At 48.4% G+C, this 14,429-nt stretch overlaps 1 protein-coding gene across 1 annotated transcript in view; it reads left to right on the top strand.

Annotated features, from left to right (window-relative positions):
• s100a16 (S100 calcium binding protein A16) overlaps positions 1-13,470 on the top strand; it is a 33,204-nt gene extending 19,734 nt beyond the window's left edge. Inside the window, exons 3-5 of the transcript XR_004219797.1 lie at positions 11,059-11,107; positions 12,446-12,589; positions 13,264-13,470. The gene's annotated coding sequence lies outside the window, so the exon portion shown is untranslated. The remainder of the gene's footprint in view (positions 1-11,058; positions 11,108-12,445; positions 12,590-13,263) is intronic.
• Positions 13,471-14,429: the final 959 nt, after the last annotated feature.

The raw sequence follows: 14,429 nt of genomic DNA, 5'->3' as shown, positions 1-14,429 counted from the left end.
AATTATAACTATATATCAGTCATAACAGTTTTAATCTTAGAAAAAAGTTAGATATGCCTCCTCTCCAAGAATGGGGGTTACTGTAGGGCTTACTGGGTCTACAAGGATCAGACAAGCTCCTCTCATGGCCTAGAAGCTGCGTGCTCCGCTGATGGGTGGTTCTCCAGGCAAGACCCACCAGATTGTAGAGAATCCATTGGTTAGGGCCCAGGATGGCGCAAAATCCCTGAGAGATACTGCTTGTGGTGAGCAGCAGGAGATACCCTCTACTGAAGAGCCATTGGTCCATTATGTTTAACCCAAACTTTCCACAGCAGTAGGCTGGCAAGAAGCCCGGGCAACGGATGTATTTTCTCTGCTGATCTTAGAATGAAACATTGCCATTGGCTGGTCAAGCAGTTTTTTCCTTGATAGGTGTCCTTGTGAAGGCGTCAACTTAAGGAGGAGTCAGCATTGTCTCTATCCGATCCTCGTGAAATTAAGAGATGCTTTTATCAGGATCCTTATGTTCTTCCTGTACCTCTTGTGGGGTGAATTCAAAATGAATTGTTTTTGGGCTGATTTAAGTGGTGTTGTCCATCTTTGAAGTTGTCTTCTAAGGATCCCCCAACTCAACTTAGTTGATGATTTTATCAGAATCCTTATGTTCCTCCTCTACCTCTTGTGAGATGGATTCCAAATTAATGTTTTTTTGGGTTGATTTAACTGGTGCGTTGTCCATCTTTGAAGTTGACTTCTGAGGATCCCCCAACTCAGCTTAGGAGATGTTTTTATCAGGATCCTTACGTTCCTCCTCTACCTCTTGTGAGGTCAAAATGAATTGTTTTTGGGTTGATCTAACTTGTGTGTCCATCTTTGAGATTGTCTTCTGATTATCCCCCAACTCTTGGGTTTTTGACATAAAGTCCATCAAGGGGGATGCCGCTAATTCCAGATCACATTTCGATTGGTGAGGTTTGTCAGGTTCTACATAAAACCATCTTTGAGGTTGTCTTCTGAGGATCCCCCAACTCAACTTAGGAGATGATTTTATCAGGGTCCTTACGTTCCTCCTCTACCTCTTGTGAAATGAATTCAGAATGAATGTTTTTGGGTTGATTTAACCGGTGTGTTGTCCATCTTTGAGGTTGTCTTCTGAGGATCCCCCAACTCAATTAAGTGATGTTTTTATCAGGACCTTACATTCCTCCTCTACCTCTTGTGAGGTGAATTCAAAATAAATTGTTTTTGGGCTGATTTAAGTGGTGTTGTCCATCTTTGAGATTGTCTTCTGAGGATCCCCCAACTCTTGGGTTTTTGACATAGAGTCCATCAAGAGGGATGCCGCTAATTCCAGATCACATTTCGATTGGTGAGGTTTGTCAGGTTCTACATAAGACACTTCCTCGAGGTCTCCTTCAGAATTGTCTATTAACGACGGGGGTTTCTTCTCAGTATCCTGAACTTGGGGTCTCTTTCACAAACGCCGAGAAAAAAGGGTCGGTATTTTAGCCCTGAAATGATCCTGATGGGTAGTCGTATTGCTAGGAACATGTGGCCTAACCTTCTGCCTTGAGTAACAAGGATATCACTGGTTGTTTCAAGCTTTTTGGAACTGTTAGAAGGTGGGCCACCCTAAATTATAGGAAAAGTCTGTTTCTCCGAGCTTATACCTTTTAAGGGAGTTGACTGAGACTGAATAATGATTGGCACCTACATAACTGGGCACCTCCTGGCCAAAGGTATTCAATAACCAGCAGTTACAATAGGGCCCAGAGCTTAGGTGGCCCCCCAGGACTGAGGAACAGTGGCTTCTACTTGATGCCTTGAGTCAACTGTAAATGGGTCCAATCCTGTACATTATCCAACCTATTGGCCAACATAGGATCCCTATATATAAAGGGGCCACACAATGAGCTCTCTGTCGCATTATTTACCAGTAGTTTCTTCCCAAAGACTCTGGACATATTTTCAGAGTAGGAGAAAGGGGGTTCTATGTTAAGGTGCAAATAGAGACTGTTACTCTGATACTTGAGAAACTACAGGCAGTTTGAGTTTTGGGCTCGATAGATGTTTGTCTTGTTCTCAACCTTATTTACTGTGTTACTAAGCTACAGGTGTTTGTCAGAACCTGAAAATCCAGTGTTGGATCCCAATAGAAGCTTCACTCTAATAATATTTCAGATGGCAGTTTTACTGCTGGGATTTAAGGATTAACAACTCACGCTCTTTATAGAGTTATCTGTGGTTTCCTGAACCTTTAGATAACAGAAACCTAAAGAGACCTGAGACCCTGGTGTGAAGTGCTGACGTGGCCTTCAGAGATACTGACAAGATAGCTTGCTCAAATAGGCATTCAGCCATTCAAACATTGGGGTAACAGTCACCCCGCTATAGTTCCAGGGGTACCCAGGGCACAAATAAGCACTCACCCCAAATCCCCCCTAACTGGCCTTCAGGCTGGGCCCCCTTAGCCCATAACAAGGTTACAGATATATAGAAACATTGGGGTAACAGTCACCCTGCTATAGTTCCAGGGGTACCCAGGGCACAAATAAGTACTCACCCCAAATCCCCCCCTAACTGGCCTTCAGGCTGGGCCCCCTTAGCCCATAACAAGGTTACAGATATATAGAAACATTGGGGTAACAGTCACCCCGCTATAGTTCCAGGGGTACCCAGGGCACAAATAAGTACTCACCCCAAATCCCCCCCTAACTGGCCTTCAGGCTGGGCCCCCTTAGCCCATAACAAGGTTACAGATATATAGAAACATTGGGGTAACAGTCACCCCGCTATAGTTCCAGGGGTACCCAGGGCACAAATAAGTACTCACCCCAAATCCCCCCCTAACTGGCCTTCAGGCTGGGCCCCCTTAGCCCATAACAAGGTTACAGATATATAGAAACATTGGGGTAACAGTCACCCTGCTATAGTTCCAGGGGTACCCAGGGCACAAATAAGTACTCACCCCAAATCCCCCCTAACTGGCCTTCAGGCTGGGCCCCCTTAGCCCATAACAAGGTTACAGATATATAGAAACATTGGGGTAACAGTCACCCCGCTATAGTTCCAGGGGTACCCAGGGCACAAATAAGTACTCACCCCAAATCCCCCCCTAACTGGCCTTCAGGCTGGGCCCCCTTAGCCCATAACAAGGTTACAGATATATAGAAACATTGGGGTAACAGTCACCCCGCTATAGTTCCAGGGGTACCCAGGGCACAAATAAGTACTCACCCCAAATCCCCCCCTAACTGGCCTTCAGGCTGGGCCCCCTTAGCCCATAACAAGGTTACAGATATATAGAAACATTGGGGTAACAGTCACCCCGCTATAGTTCCAGGGGTACCCAGGGCACAAATAAGCATTCACCCCAAATCCCCCCTAACTTGCGTTCAGGCTGGGCCCCCTTAGCCCATAACAAGGTTACAGATATATAGAAACATTGGGGTAACAGTCACCCCGCTATAGTTCCAGGGGTACCCAGGGCACAAATAAGCACTCACCCCAAATCCCCCCCTAACTGGCCTTCAGGCTGGGCCCCCTTAGCCCATAACAAGGTTACAGATATATAGAAACATTGGGGGAACAGTCACCCCGCTATAGTTCCAGGGGTACCCAGGGCACAAATAAGTACTCACCCCAAATCCCCCCCTAACTGGCCTTCAGGCTGGGCCCCCTTAGCCCATAACAAGGTTACAGATATATAGAAACATTGGGGTAACAGTCACCCTGTATAGTTCCAGGGGTACCCAGGGCACAAATAAGCACTCACCCCAAATCCCCCCCTAACTGGCCTTCAGGCTGGGCCCCCTTAGCCCATAACAAGGTTACAGATATATAGAAACATTGGGGTAACAGTCACCCCGCTATAGTTCCAGGGGTACCCAGGGCACAAATAAGCACTCACCCCAAATCCCCCCCTAACTGGCCTTCAGGCTGGGCCCCCTTAGCCCATAACAAGGTTACAGATATATAGAAACATTGGGGTAACAGTCACCCTGCTATAGTTCCAGGGGTACCCAGGGCACAAATAAGCACTCACCCCAAATCCCCCCCTAACTGGCCTTCAGGCTGGGCCCCCTTAGCCCATAACAAGGTTACAGATATATAGAAACATTGGGGTAACAGTCACCCCGCTATATTTGTGCTTCTTTCCCTCCACTCTCCTCCCCCTTTAACTTTTGACCCAACGAATAGTCAATTCATCATATCATGGGAAACAAGCCCAATATTTTGAAATAGATTAATGACTGATAATTGTATTGTACTGGATCAGTTGGCATTTCAGTTGGCCTCCTTTATTCCAAGATGTTCCTTAGACAAAGAAGAAAACGCCTGCACATCAGAACTTGTTCTTCTGGCGCCTGTAATCCTATCAGTGAAAGAAATTAGCCCCACGGCTGCCAAATAATGCCTAATGCCATGTTTAACCTCCAGTCTTACATTTTCAGGTGGGGATTTACTAAGCTGTGCTAAAATTAACTTAGGTGTGTTGACCTCTGACCTCCCCAAATACTTGAGGGCGTGAAGAGCCTCAATATCTAGTAATGTGGTGCCAGGTTGTTCCATAGCTCCCTGTTATCATTAGAAGCCCCCACCTTTGGGGGTACTAAGGCAGTAGGTGAGTATTCATACAGGGCAACCTTGGAACAAACTGGTCTTGAGTTTACCTCACCTTTAAACCTTACAGATTGGCTGGGGGTTGGGTCTGACAATCATTTTGCTTCAGTAAGGCTGAGGAACTCTAGAATCCCATCTCAGGACGGGACCCTTACCATTGGTATTAGACTGAACACCGTCCTGTGGATTTTGTAACACCTTTCAAAGAAGCCACTCCAAAGCCCATTGGCTGGTTTTGCCCCAGTGTGAAGTTAAAAGTGGGGGCATGCAAAAACCACAGTAGTGAAACAGAACCCCAAATTACCCGAATAACAATGGAAGAAAGTCCCATAATGGAAGGAAGACCCATAATGGAAGGAAGACCCATAATGGAAGAAAGTCCCATAATGGAAGAAAGTCCCATAATGGAAGGAAGACCCATAATGTAAGGAAGACCCATAATGGAAGAAGTCCCATAATGGAAGGAAGACCCATAATAGAAGAAGTCCCATAATGGAAGAAAGTCCCATAATGGAAGAAAGTCCCATAATGTAAGGAAGACCCATAATGGAAGAAGTCCCATAATGGAAGGAAGACCCATAATAGAAGAAGTCCCATAATGGAAGAAAGTCCCATAATGGAAGAAAGTCCCATAATGGAAGAAGTCCCATAATGGAAGGAAGACCCATAATAGAAGAAGTCCCATAATGGAAGAAAGTCCCATAATGGAAGAAGTCCCATAATGGAAGAAAGACCCATAATGGAAGAAAGTCCCTTAATGGAAGAAAGTCTCATAATGGAAGAAAGTCCCCTAATGGAAGAAAGTCCCATAATGGAAGAAAGTCCCATAATGGAAGAAGTCCCATAATGGAAGGAAGACCCATAATAGAAGAAGTCCCCTAATGGAAGAAAGTCCCCTAATGGAAGAAAGTCCCCTAATGGAAGAAAGTCCCCTAATGGAAGGAAGACCCATAATGGAAGAAAGTCTCATAATGGAAGTAAGACCCATAATGGAAGGAAGGAAGACCCATAATGGAAGGAAGGAAGACCCATAATGGAAGGAAGTCTCATAATGGAAGGAAGACCTATAATGGAAGAAGTCCCATAATGGAAGGAAGTCCCATATTAGAATAAAAAGGTAGAACACTTGGTTCTATGAAGTTCATGGTGCCCTCATAATGTTCTTTCAAACCAACAACCCACCTTCTGTTGTAGCCCCACCCTCAAACTGACATGTACAAGGGCTTTTAAGAGTTTTCTGATAGTTCTGAAAGGTTTTCTGCTTTCTAATTGCCACCCAAAGACTAATTGAACCAATTATCAGCTAATGGACCTTGAAATTGCCTTCAGGCCTGCGCTACAAAGCTTCAGTAGGATTTGCTGAATGAATCATGGAGATATGTATGATATTTCTGTACTACACCCGAGGGGCAATACTGGTCCCCTTGTTGTCGCGTTGTTTACCAAATACTCCAAACACTAAGATGCTAATCCTCCAGGGCTTTGGTTCTCTAGCGGGTGGTTGAAGTTAAAACCCAACTTTGAAGTCCAACTTGTAGTCATAACTTCATTGCAGATACACAAAACATTACCACCTAATCATGTGTCCATAATTCCATTAGTATCTATGATTGATTGGTGTTGACTTCAAACCATAATGTCAGGGTCGGACTGGGCCTCCGGGACACCGGGAAAAATCCCGGTGGGCTCCGGCGGCCCAGACTCGTCCCTTGCTGGCACTCCCCTGCCCGACCGCTCCTCCCCATAACCGTTAAATTTAGGCGCTTGGGGGAGGACGTCGGATGGGGGGCCCTGCGAGGGGGGTTAGGGGGGACCCTGTAGGTGGGGGCGGTGTGGGCACCTGCAGGGCCCCTGGGGCAGGAACCCAGGGGGCCCTTGACCACCCAGTCCGACCTTGCATAATGCACCTAGCCATCAGTACCTCCCCCTTGATCCACTGTGTTGGAACCCCTGTAATGAGAAGCAGAACTGGGCCAAAGAGGAAAGACACCTAAGGTCATGCCTCCATTTGCTCGGCAACTCTACTCTTCCACCACTGCTCCCTAGGCACGTGTCTCTTCTCCCTACCACTAGTTTGACCCTAATGAGCAACCCTACATCCTCCTAAACTCATTGCATGAATAATAATGACTATAATAAAAAGAACTATCTTCAACTTGTAACTGCAGACCAGTAAGCCTGACACTGAAGCATGGGAACAGCCAGGATCTTGATACCACTGATTTAGAAGCAGGTGTGTCAGCTGGTGTTGGTGCTGGAATTTGTTTCTTTTAGGTCTTTCTTATGAGGAAACCCCAAATAGCACACTTGTCTACAAACGAGCCCCTGTCTGCCCTTTGGAGGCTTCTGATATGTGCACTCCCTTTTTCGTAGTCTTTGCAGCTGATTTGACTGGTTGAGCTGGTTCTGGGCCATGAGAAATGGGTTAAACAAACAGAAAAGCAAATATAGACACTGATATACGTGTGTGCAGAATAAATATCTTCCCACTATTATTAGTTCTCATTGTATAGCAGCCTCCATTGTGGCCTCTATTTGCTCTGGTCTCCAGGGGAACCCTGACAATAAATGGTATCTCCCAACCTTCTGATTTGCTTCAGATATAACAGAAATATCACATTTTCTATGATCACATTGTCTCCGTTCGATGAACTTCTATTGTCAAAGCAGCACAAAAAGCCACACAAGACAATGCATAAGCAGTAGAATTTAGTTGGGTGGGGGTTAAACCACAAAGAATCTGCCCTGGGGGAGGCTTATTGCTTTGTGCCTTTAGGGAGGGAGTGGCTTGTCAGTAGGTGACTTGTGACTACAAAAGGCCAATGGCACGGAGGTTCCATGTTGGTGGGATCATGTCCATGGGGGCAATGGCATCCCTATACCTAAGCCCTGCTCTGGGCATTTCTTATAAGCACGTAGACCAAGCATTGAGCGGGATTCATTGGTAGTGCCCGACTGTTGGTTTAGGCATCACCTGCTCCAATCTGCCCCCCTGTACATGCCCTTCCCTTTGTGTTTGGTTGGAGTGAGTCACAGAGAGGGGCCTATTGTCCTCTCCTACCCATGCTCCTCCCTGTCCCATTCATTCAGGCACAATGGGACATCGCCATTGTGATGAGCAGTTATGGGCTCATCACTGGGTCATTGTCTTCTAGTTCCTCCAATCTAAGACTTCTTTGTTCCCCATTGGTTCTTAACCTGGTGGAGCTCATGGAGGAGTAGCCTATTGGCCAAAGCAACCAATAAGTCTTCTGCTCTTACTGAGCAGTCACTATACAAGAGAATTGTTTCCCAAGATGGACACCAAGTAGTTGACCCCTATCATTGTCTTACATAGTGGCTCCTCCAAACCCACTGGAGAGGTCCTCATCCGCAGCCAGATGGAGTCCATGGTTGAACCCAAGTCAGATACCCATTGAGGAAGCCATAACTTTGGCACCATAGATGGGCAAAGAAGCCCCTTGGCCTCAAAAAACGAATGCAAACAAAAATTTTCTGCAACCCTTGTGCTGCCATATTGTTTTTGGAATTACCCAGAAGCACTCAGTATCTATCCTCAGTCAAATGTCTTTCCTGACCTGCTCACTCCTGCTTCTCCTCTGATTGGGGCCAACAGCCTCATTGGTTGAGCTCTCCTGCCACACCCCCAAAGGCCCTTAAACCTTTAGACCTGACACCCAGTATTTGCACCAATCCGACCCCCGCTATTGGCACAGACCCGACCCCCGCTATTGGCACATACCCGACCCCCGCTATTGGCACAGACCGACCCCCGCTATTGGCACATACCCGACCCCCGCTATTGGCACAGACCCGACCCCCGCTATTGCCACAGACCCGACCCCCGCTATTGGCACAGACCCGACCCCCGCTATTGGCACATACCCGACCCCCGCTATTGGCACAGACCCGACCCTGGAGAGTAATGGGTGTTACACAAAGGGATAATATAATTGAGGATTTCCACCCCCCCATAATAAGGAACCCCCCACCCAACCCGTAAATGTCAGAAACGCCAAAAATGTATCTGGGCCACATTTTCCCCTGACTCAGAAATTCTGCTCCGGAGCAACTTGGCCCAGAACCAGATGAAGGGAATGTTCTGATTTACTTGTTTCCATCGGCCCACGGGAGGGAGGAGGAACAATGCACTTGCTGATATCTGCCTGCTACTGGGGGGGCCGGGGGGCAGCAGAAAGCACTATTTGTCTACCCTTCTCTGCACTGCTGGTTCTGACTCTGGAATTAATAGAGCAAAAGTCCGCTCTGCTCCAGCCCCACAATGTCTTGCGTGTGTTTTCTGCTACATTGTTTCATGAGTCAGAACAAAGAGTTAAAGTTTGATGCACAGAGCAATACACACCCCGGGGTGGGGGGGCAGGAGAGGAGCGTGGGCTGTTTAGGGTTAAGCGCCGGATGGTTATTGGGTGACTCACTGGGCGTTGGCTGCCGACTGTAAAGCACAACTGTGTTCCCCCTGCCAGCAGCTCCGACTCCAGCAATGGAACAGGGGGGGGGGATCAAGGCAATGTGGGGGGTTCTGTAGTGGGGGCCAATAAGCGGCCCCTCTCCCAGCCCAAAGGCCTTACACCCGGGGATATTCCTGCTCAGGGTCCTCCCACTCCCCCCCCCAGCGTCCTCCCACATTCTTCGTCCCCCACCCAGTGTCCTACAGCATCTTCCGGCTCCCCCCAGCATCCTCTTGCTTCCTCCCAGCCCACACAGCATCCTCCAGCTCCCCCCAGCATCCTCCTGTTTCCCCCAGCATCCTCCCGACGCCCCAGCATCCTCCAGCTTCCCCCAGGGCCCCCCCTGCATCCTCCTGCTTCCTAACGCCCCCCAGCATCCTCCAGTTCCCCTCAGCATCCTCCTGCTTCCCCCAGTGCTCCCCCAGCATCCTCCAGCTACCCTCAGCATCCTCCTGCTTCCCCCAGTGTCCCCCCCAGCATCCTCCTGCTTCCCCAAGGGCCCCCCCCAGCATCCTCCAGCTCCCCTCAGCATCCTCCTGCTTCCACCAGGGCCCCCCTCAGCATCTTCCTGCTTCCCCAAGGGCCCCAAGCTAAGAAAACTCTAGCACGGCCGGGCCCCCTTTAAAGTTAGAAACGCCCAGGCCCGGGAAGAGTGTACCCCCTGTGCCCCTCCTGATGGCGGCCCTGGGTGTGACCCAAAGTCATGTGATTCAGGGGGTTCAGTTGGGCACTCGAAGTCGGCCAAATCCTGCTGAATAAGGACTCGGATTGGCCCGAATATGTGAATGTAGAAATCGGTGCACCCCTATTAATTTTGAGATGAACCCCATTTTTTTGTCTTACTACACACACTGTCCCACAGTTACAACTCTGCCCCCAGTTACCACTACACACACTATCCTACAGGCCCAGGCCCCCATATAGTCTCCCTATGTTAAATAAGGGTAAGATGGCTGACATAGCAATCCCGAGCTTTTCATTGGATCATCCTCTTGCATATATAATTAAGTCTATGCCCTAATCCTGGTTTGGCTGTGGGAGAGCTTTGCAACCATTTCTCCTACTTTCTCCTGTGAGTCAGAAAAGCAGTGAAGGGACGATGCCAGTAACAATGATACATTCCCTTAAGCTGCAGGGAGTTGTGGGACCTGAGACTCCCTGCCCACTCCCGTCAGATGCATCGGCACAAGGGATTGTGGGAGTGGAGGGGGGAACTAAGGGAAATGCCCATTGCCATGGTGGGTGTGGCTTAATGCAGGGGTTAAGCACAGGGTCATTTTGCCCCCTACCAATGGTTACCCCCAGCACTTGCCCCCCTCTGGCAGTCTCCGAGCCCTTAGCTGGATTCCAGTAGCCACATCTTGGTCAAGGCAACTGCTTTAGGAATCTTGGGACTTGTGAATCTTGCGCTAATTGTAGGGGTGCGGGAATCCTTTAGAAATATGCGCCCCCCCCCCGTGTTATATACAGAGTGGGGGGGGGGGGGGGGTTGGAACATGATGTGTGGGAGCAATGCCCCCCTGGGGGGCAGATGATAGGTCAGTGGCTTGTAGCCAAATCCATAACAACTTTATGAGCTAAGGAAATGCATTTAACTGCATTAAAGGGCAAGTTAAGCCACTTTTCTCCTGCATAAGGGAGGGCGGGGCCTCTAGGGGCGCCCAAATCCAGCCTGTACCCTAACTAGAGCCTCCGAGGGCTGGGGGGGGGGGGTCAGGCCGGTGTAGGCAGGATCTGGGCACTTTGCATTGTGTATAGTAATAGTATAAACACACTGCTCTGGAAAGGGTTAAGCCAACCGGAGCGCAGACAGATGCAGGGTGTTGTAAATCCCTCAGGGATTGGCCGTTCCATAACCCCAGGGCCTGTAGCAGCAAATGACAAGGGGTGAGGTCTGACGTCCACTTACCTACCCCATCCCACTATCTGTAGGAGGGGTAAGTCCTTCAACCCTGTATATAAACGGCACTTCTCTCTGTCACAGGATTTCTGCTTGTCTCTCCATCACTTACCTGCGCGGTCTCATAGTCTCGGTAAGTGACTGCTACTGCTGTCTCCTCTATGTCTCATCCCTAGGTACCTAATGTATAGGGGCAGAGACAGGGGAAAGTGTTGGAAGGGTTACTGCCTGCTCTGCTCTCATTTCCCTACAGAAATAGGGGTTGGTAGCACTAGGTAGGTACCTAATATATAGGGGCAGAGACAGGGGAAAGTGTTGGGAGGGTTACTGCCTGCCCTGCTCTCATTTCCCTACAGAAATAGGGGTTGGTAGCACTAGGTAGGTACCTAATATATAGGGGCAGAGACAGGGGAAAGTGTTGGAAGGGTTACTGCCTGCCCTGCTCTCATTTCCCTACAGAAATAGGGGTTGGTAGCACTAGGTAGGTACCTAATATATAGGGGCAGAGACAGGGGAAAGTGTTGGAAGGGTTACTGCCTGCCCCGCTCTCATTTCCCTACAGAAATAGGGGTTGGTAGCACTAGGTAGGTACCTAATATATAGGGGCAGAGACAGGGGAAAGTGTTGGAAGGGTTACTGCCTGCTCTGCTCTCATTTCCCTACAGAAATAGGGGTTGGTAGCACTAGGTAGGTACCTAATATATAGGGGCAGAGACAGGGGAAAGTGTTGGAAGGGTTACTGCCTGCCCTGCTCTCATTTCCCTACAGAAATAGGGGTTGGTAGCACTAGGTAGGTACCTAATATATAGGGATAGAGACAGGGGAAAGTGTTGGAAGGGTTACTGCCTGCCCTGCTCTCATTTCCCTACAGAAATAGGGGTTGGTAGCACTAGGTAGGTACCTAATATATAGGGGCAGAGACAGGGGAAAGTGTTGGAAGGGTTACTGCCTGCCCTGCTCTCATTTCCCTACAGAAATAGGGGTTGGTAGCACTAGGTAGGTACCTAATATATAGGGGCAGAGACAGGGGAAAGTGTTGGAAGGGTTACTGCCTGCCCTGCTCTCATTTCCCTACAGAAATAGGGGTTGGTAGCACTAGGTAGGTACCTAATATATAGGGACAGAGACAGGGGAAAGTGTTGGAAGGGTTACTGCCTGCCCTGCTCTCATTTCCCTACAGAAATAGGGGTTGGTAGCACTAGGTAGGTACCTAATATATAGGGGCAGAGACAGGGGAAAGTGTTGGAAGGGTTATTGCCTTCCCTGCTCTCATTTCCCTACAGAAATAGGGGTTGGTAGCACTAGGTAGGTACCTAATATATAGGGGCAGAGACAGGGGAAAGTGTTGGAAGGGTTACTGCCTGCCCTGCTGTCATGAAGGGTGTAGATATAGAATTTTTTTTTAATTTTTTGCCCCAGGGCCCTGGCAAAAAGTGCCCATCAGAATGAAAGAACCTTTTTATTTCCATAGGGGACAATGGCAATAAATCTGGAGCAAATGGCTATGCATCTGAACGTCATTTTCAAAAAGTACGCCGGCAAGGATGGAGACTGTTCCAGCTTGAACCAAAATGAACTTTGCGAAATGGCCTTGAAGGAATTCCCCCATCTGTGTGTAAGTACATTGGCCCCTGAGACATGTGGCTCCTCCTTCTCATTATCCTGTGCTCTATGGCAGCTCCTACCCATATGTATAAATACAAATATACAGAGAAGGAATGTTCTGGGCACACAATAAGCTGTACCCCCATACTGTACTGTCTAAGGGAAACACTATGGCACCCCCTACCCATATGTATAAATACAAATATACAGAGAGGGAATGTTCTGGGCACACAATAAGCTGTACCCCCATACTGTACTGTCTAAGGGAAACACTATGGCACCCCCTACCCATATGTATAAATACAAATATACAGAGAGGGAATGTTCTGGGCACACAATAAGCTGTACCCCCATACTGTACTGTCTAAGGGAAACACTATGGCACCCCCTACCCATATGTATAAATACAAATATACAGAGAAGGAATGTTCTGGGCACACAATAAGCTGTACCCCCATACTGTACTGTCTAAGGGAAACACTATGGCACCCCCTACCCATATGTATAAATACAAATATACAGAGAGGGAATGCTCTGGGCACACAATAAGCTGTACCCCCATACTGTACTGTCTAAGGGAAACACTATGGCACCCCCTACCCATATGTATAAATACAAATATACAGAGAGGGAATGCTCTGGGCACACAATAAGAGTAATGTAGAGTGTCTCTCTGGCCAACAGACGAGTGAAAAGAAAGACGCCATTCTGAATGGGGTGATCGGCAAGATGGACATGGATGGAGACAAGAAAGTGACCTTTGAGGAATTCGCATTGTTCTTCGCTTTCATCTCCATCGCGTTGCATGGGTAATTGTGAGACTGAGGGGTATTGGGGCAAATTTGCTGTATGTGTCATGGCTGTGCCAATAAAACTCTCTATTAGTTGGTATTTTGGTTTGTTTTGACTTTGTTTGTCCCCCATATTGTTCACTGTGGTGGAACCAGTTGGCCAGTCCTCTCTAATTGGCCAGTGTGTGATGGTTCCCATGGTATGTAGGGCTGGTGAAGTGGAAGGGGGTCCTGGTCCAAACTAAAGGGTCCTTGCCTGGGTCTGAGATTTGCTTTGGTGAGCTCAGCTATGAAAGCCAGGAGGTGGCCAGAAGATCACACCAAGGTCCTCTAGGGTTCAAGGGGCCAGTGTCTGATGGTTCCCATGGTATGTAGGGCTGGGGAAGTGGAAGGGGGTCCTGGTCCAAACTAAAAGGGTCCTTGCCTGGGTCTGAGATTTGCTTTGGTGACCTCAGCTATGAAAGCCGGAAGGTGGCCAGAAGATCACACCAAGGTCCTCCAGGGTTCAAGGGGAGAGGCCCGTGTAGAAGGAAGAGTTATACTGAGCAGTTTGTTTTAGCTCCTGTAACCCGCAGAACCAGTGGGAAAGATAAACACATAACAATAAACTCGGTGTGAGTCACAGCCCCAGTATGTGCCCGATTGGGCGACATAGGCCTCTATGATGGTGGTGCAACCTCCTGCCCCGGGCTCCATGGGCTTCAAGCCAACACAGGTGCAGATCTTGCAATGTTTGCTAATAGGCGACACGGGGGTGGGGAACATCGTTTTCTCACCATTCCCCATGGCCGTTTAGACCAGTCTGAAGATTTGGCTTGCCCCTATTGGTCAGGTCAGAGGTTGGGCTTCATAATCTCTAGATGGAGCTGGGAATGTTCTAGGATCCAGAAGACACTTGGGCTATCTGCTGGCCTCCAGCTTTGCTTGGAATTGTGCCGCCCCCTGGTTGCTTGTCTTCCTACAGTGTCTCATAAGGCAGTGCTTTATATATTTTTTCCATTTGAACCCCCCCACCTTGAGGTCCAACATTTGGTCAGAGCCCCGTTGGCTTATAATAAG

This window comes from Xenopus tropicalis, chromosome 8 (genome assembly GCF_000004195.4).
Source record: "Xenopus tropicalis strain Nigerian chromosome 8, UCB_Xtro_10.0, whole genome shotgun sequence".
Lineage (NCBI taxonomy): Eukaryota > Metazoa > Chordata > Amphibia > Anura > Pipidae > Xenopus > Xenopus tropicalis.
The sequence above is the reverse complement of the archived record's forward strand: the minus strand, read 5'-3'. Positions and strand labels throughout refer to the sequence as shown.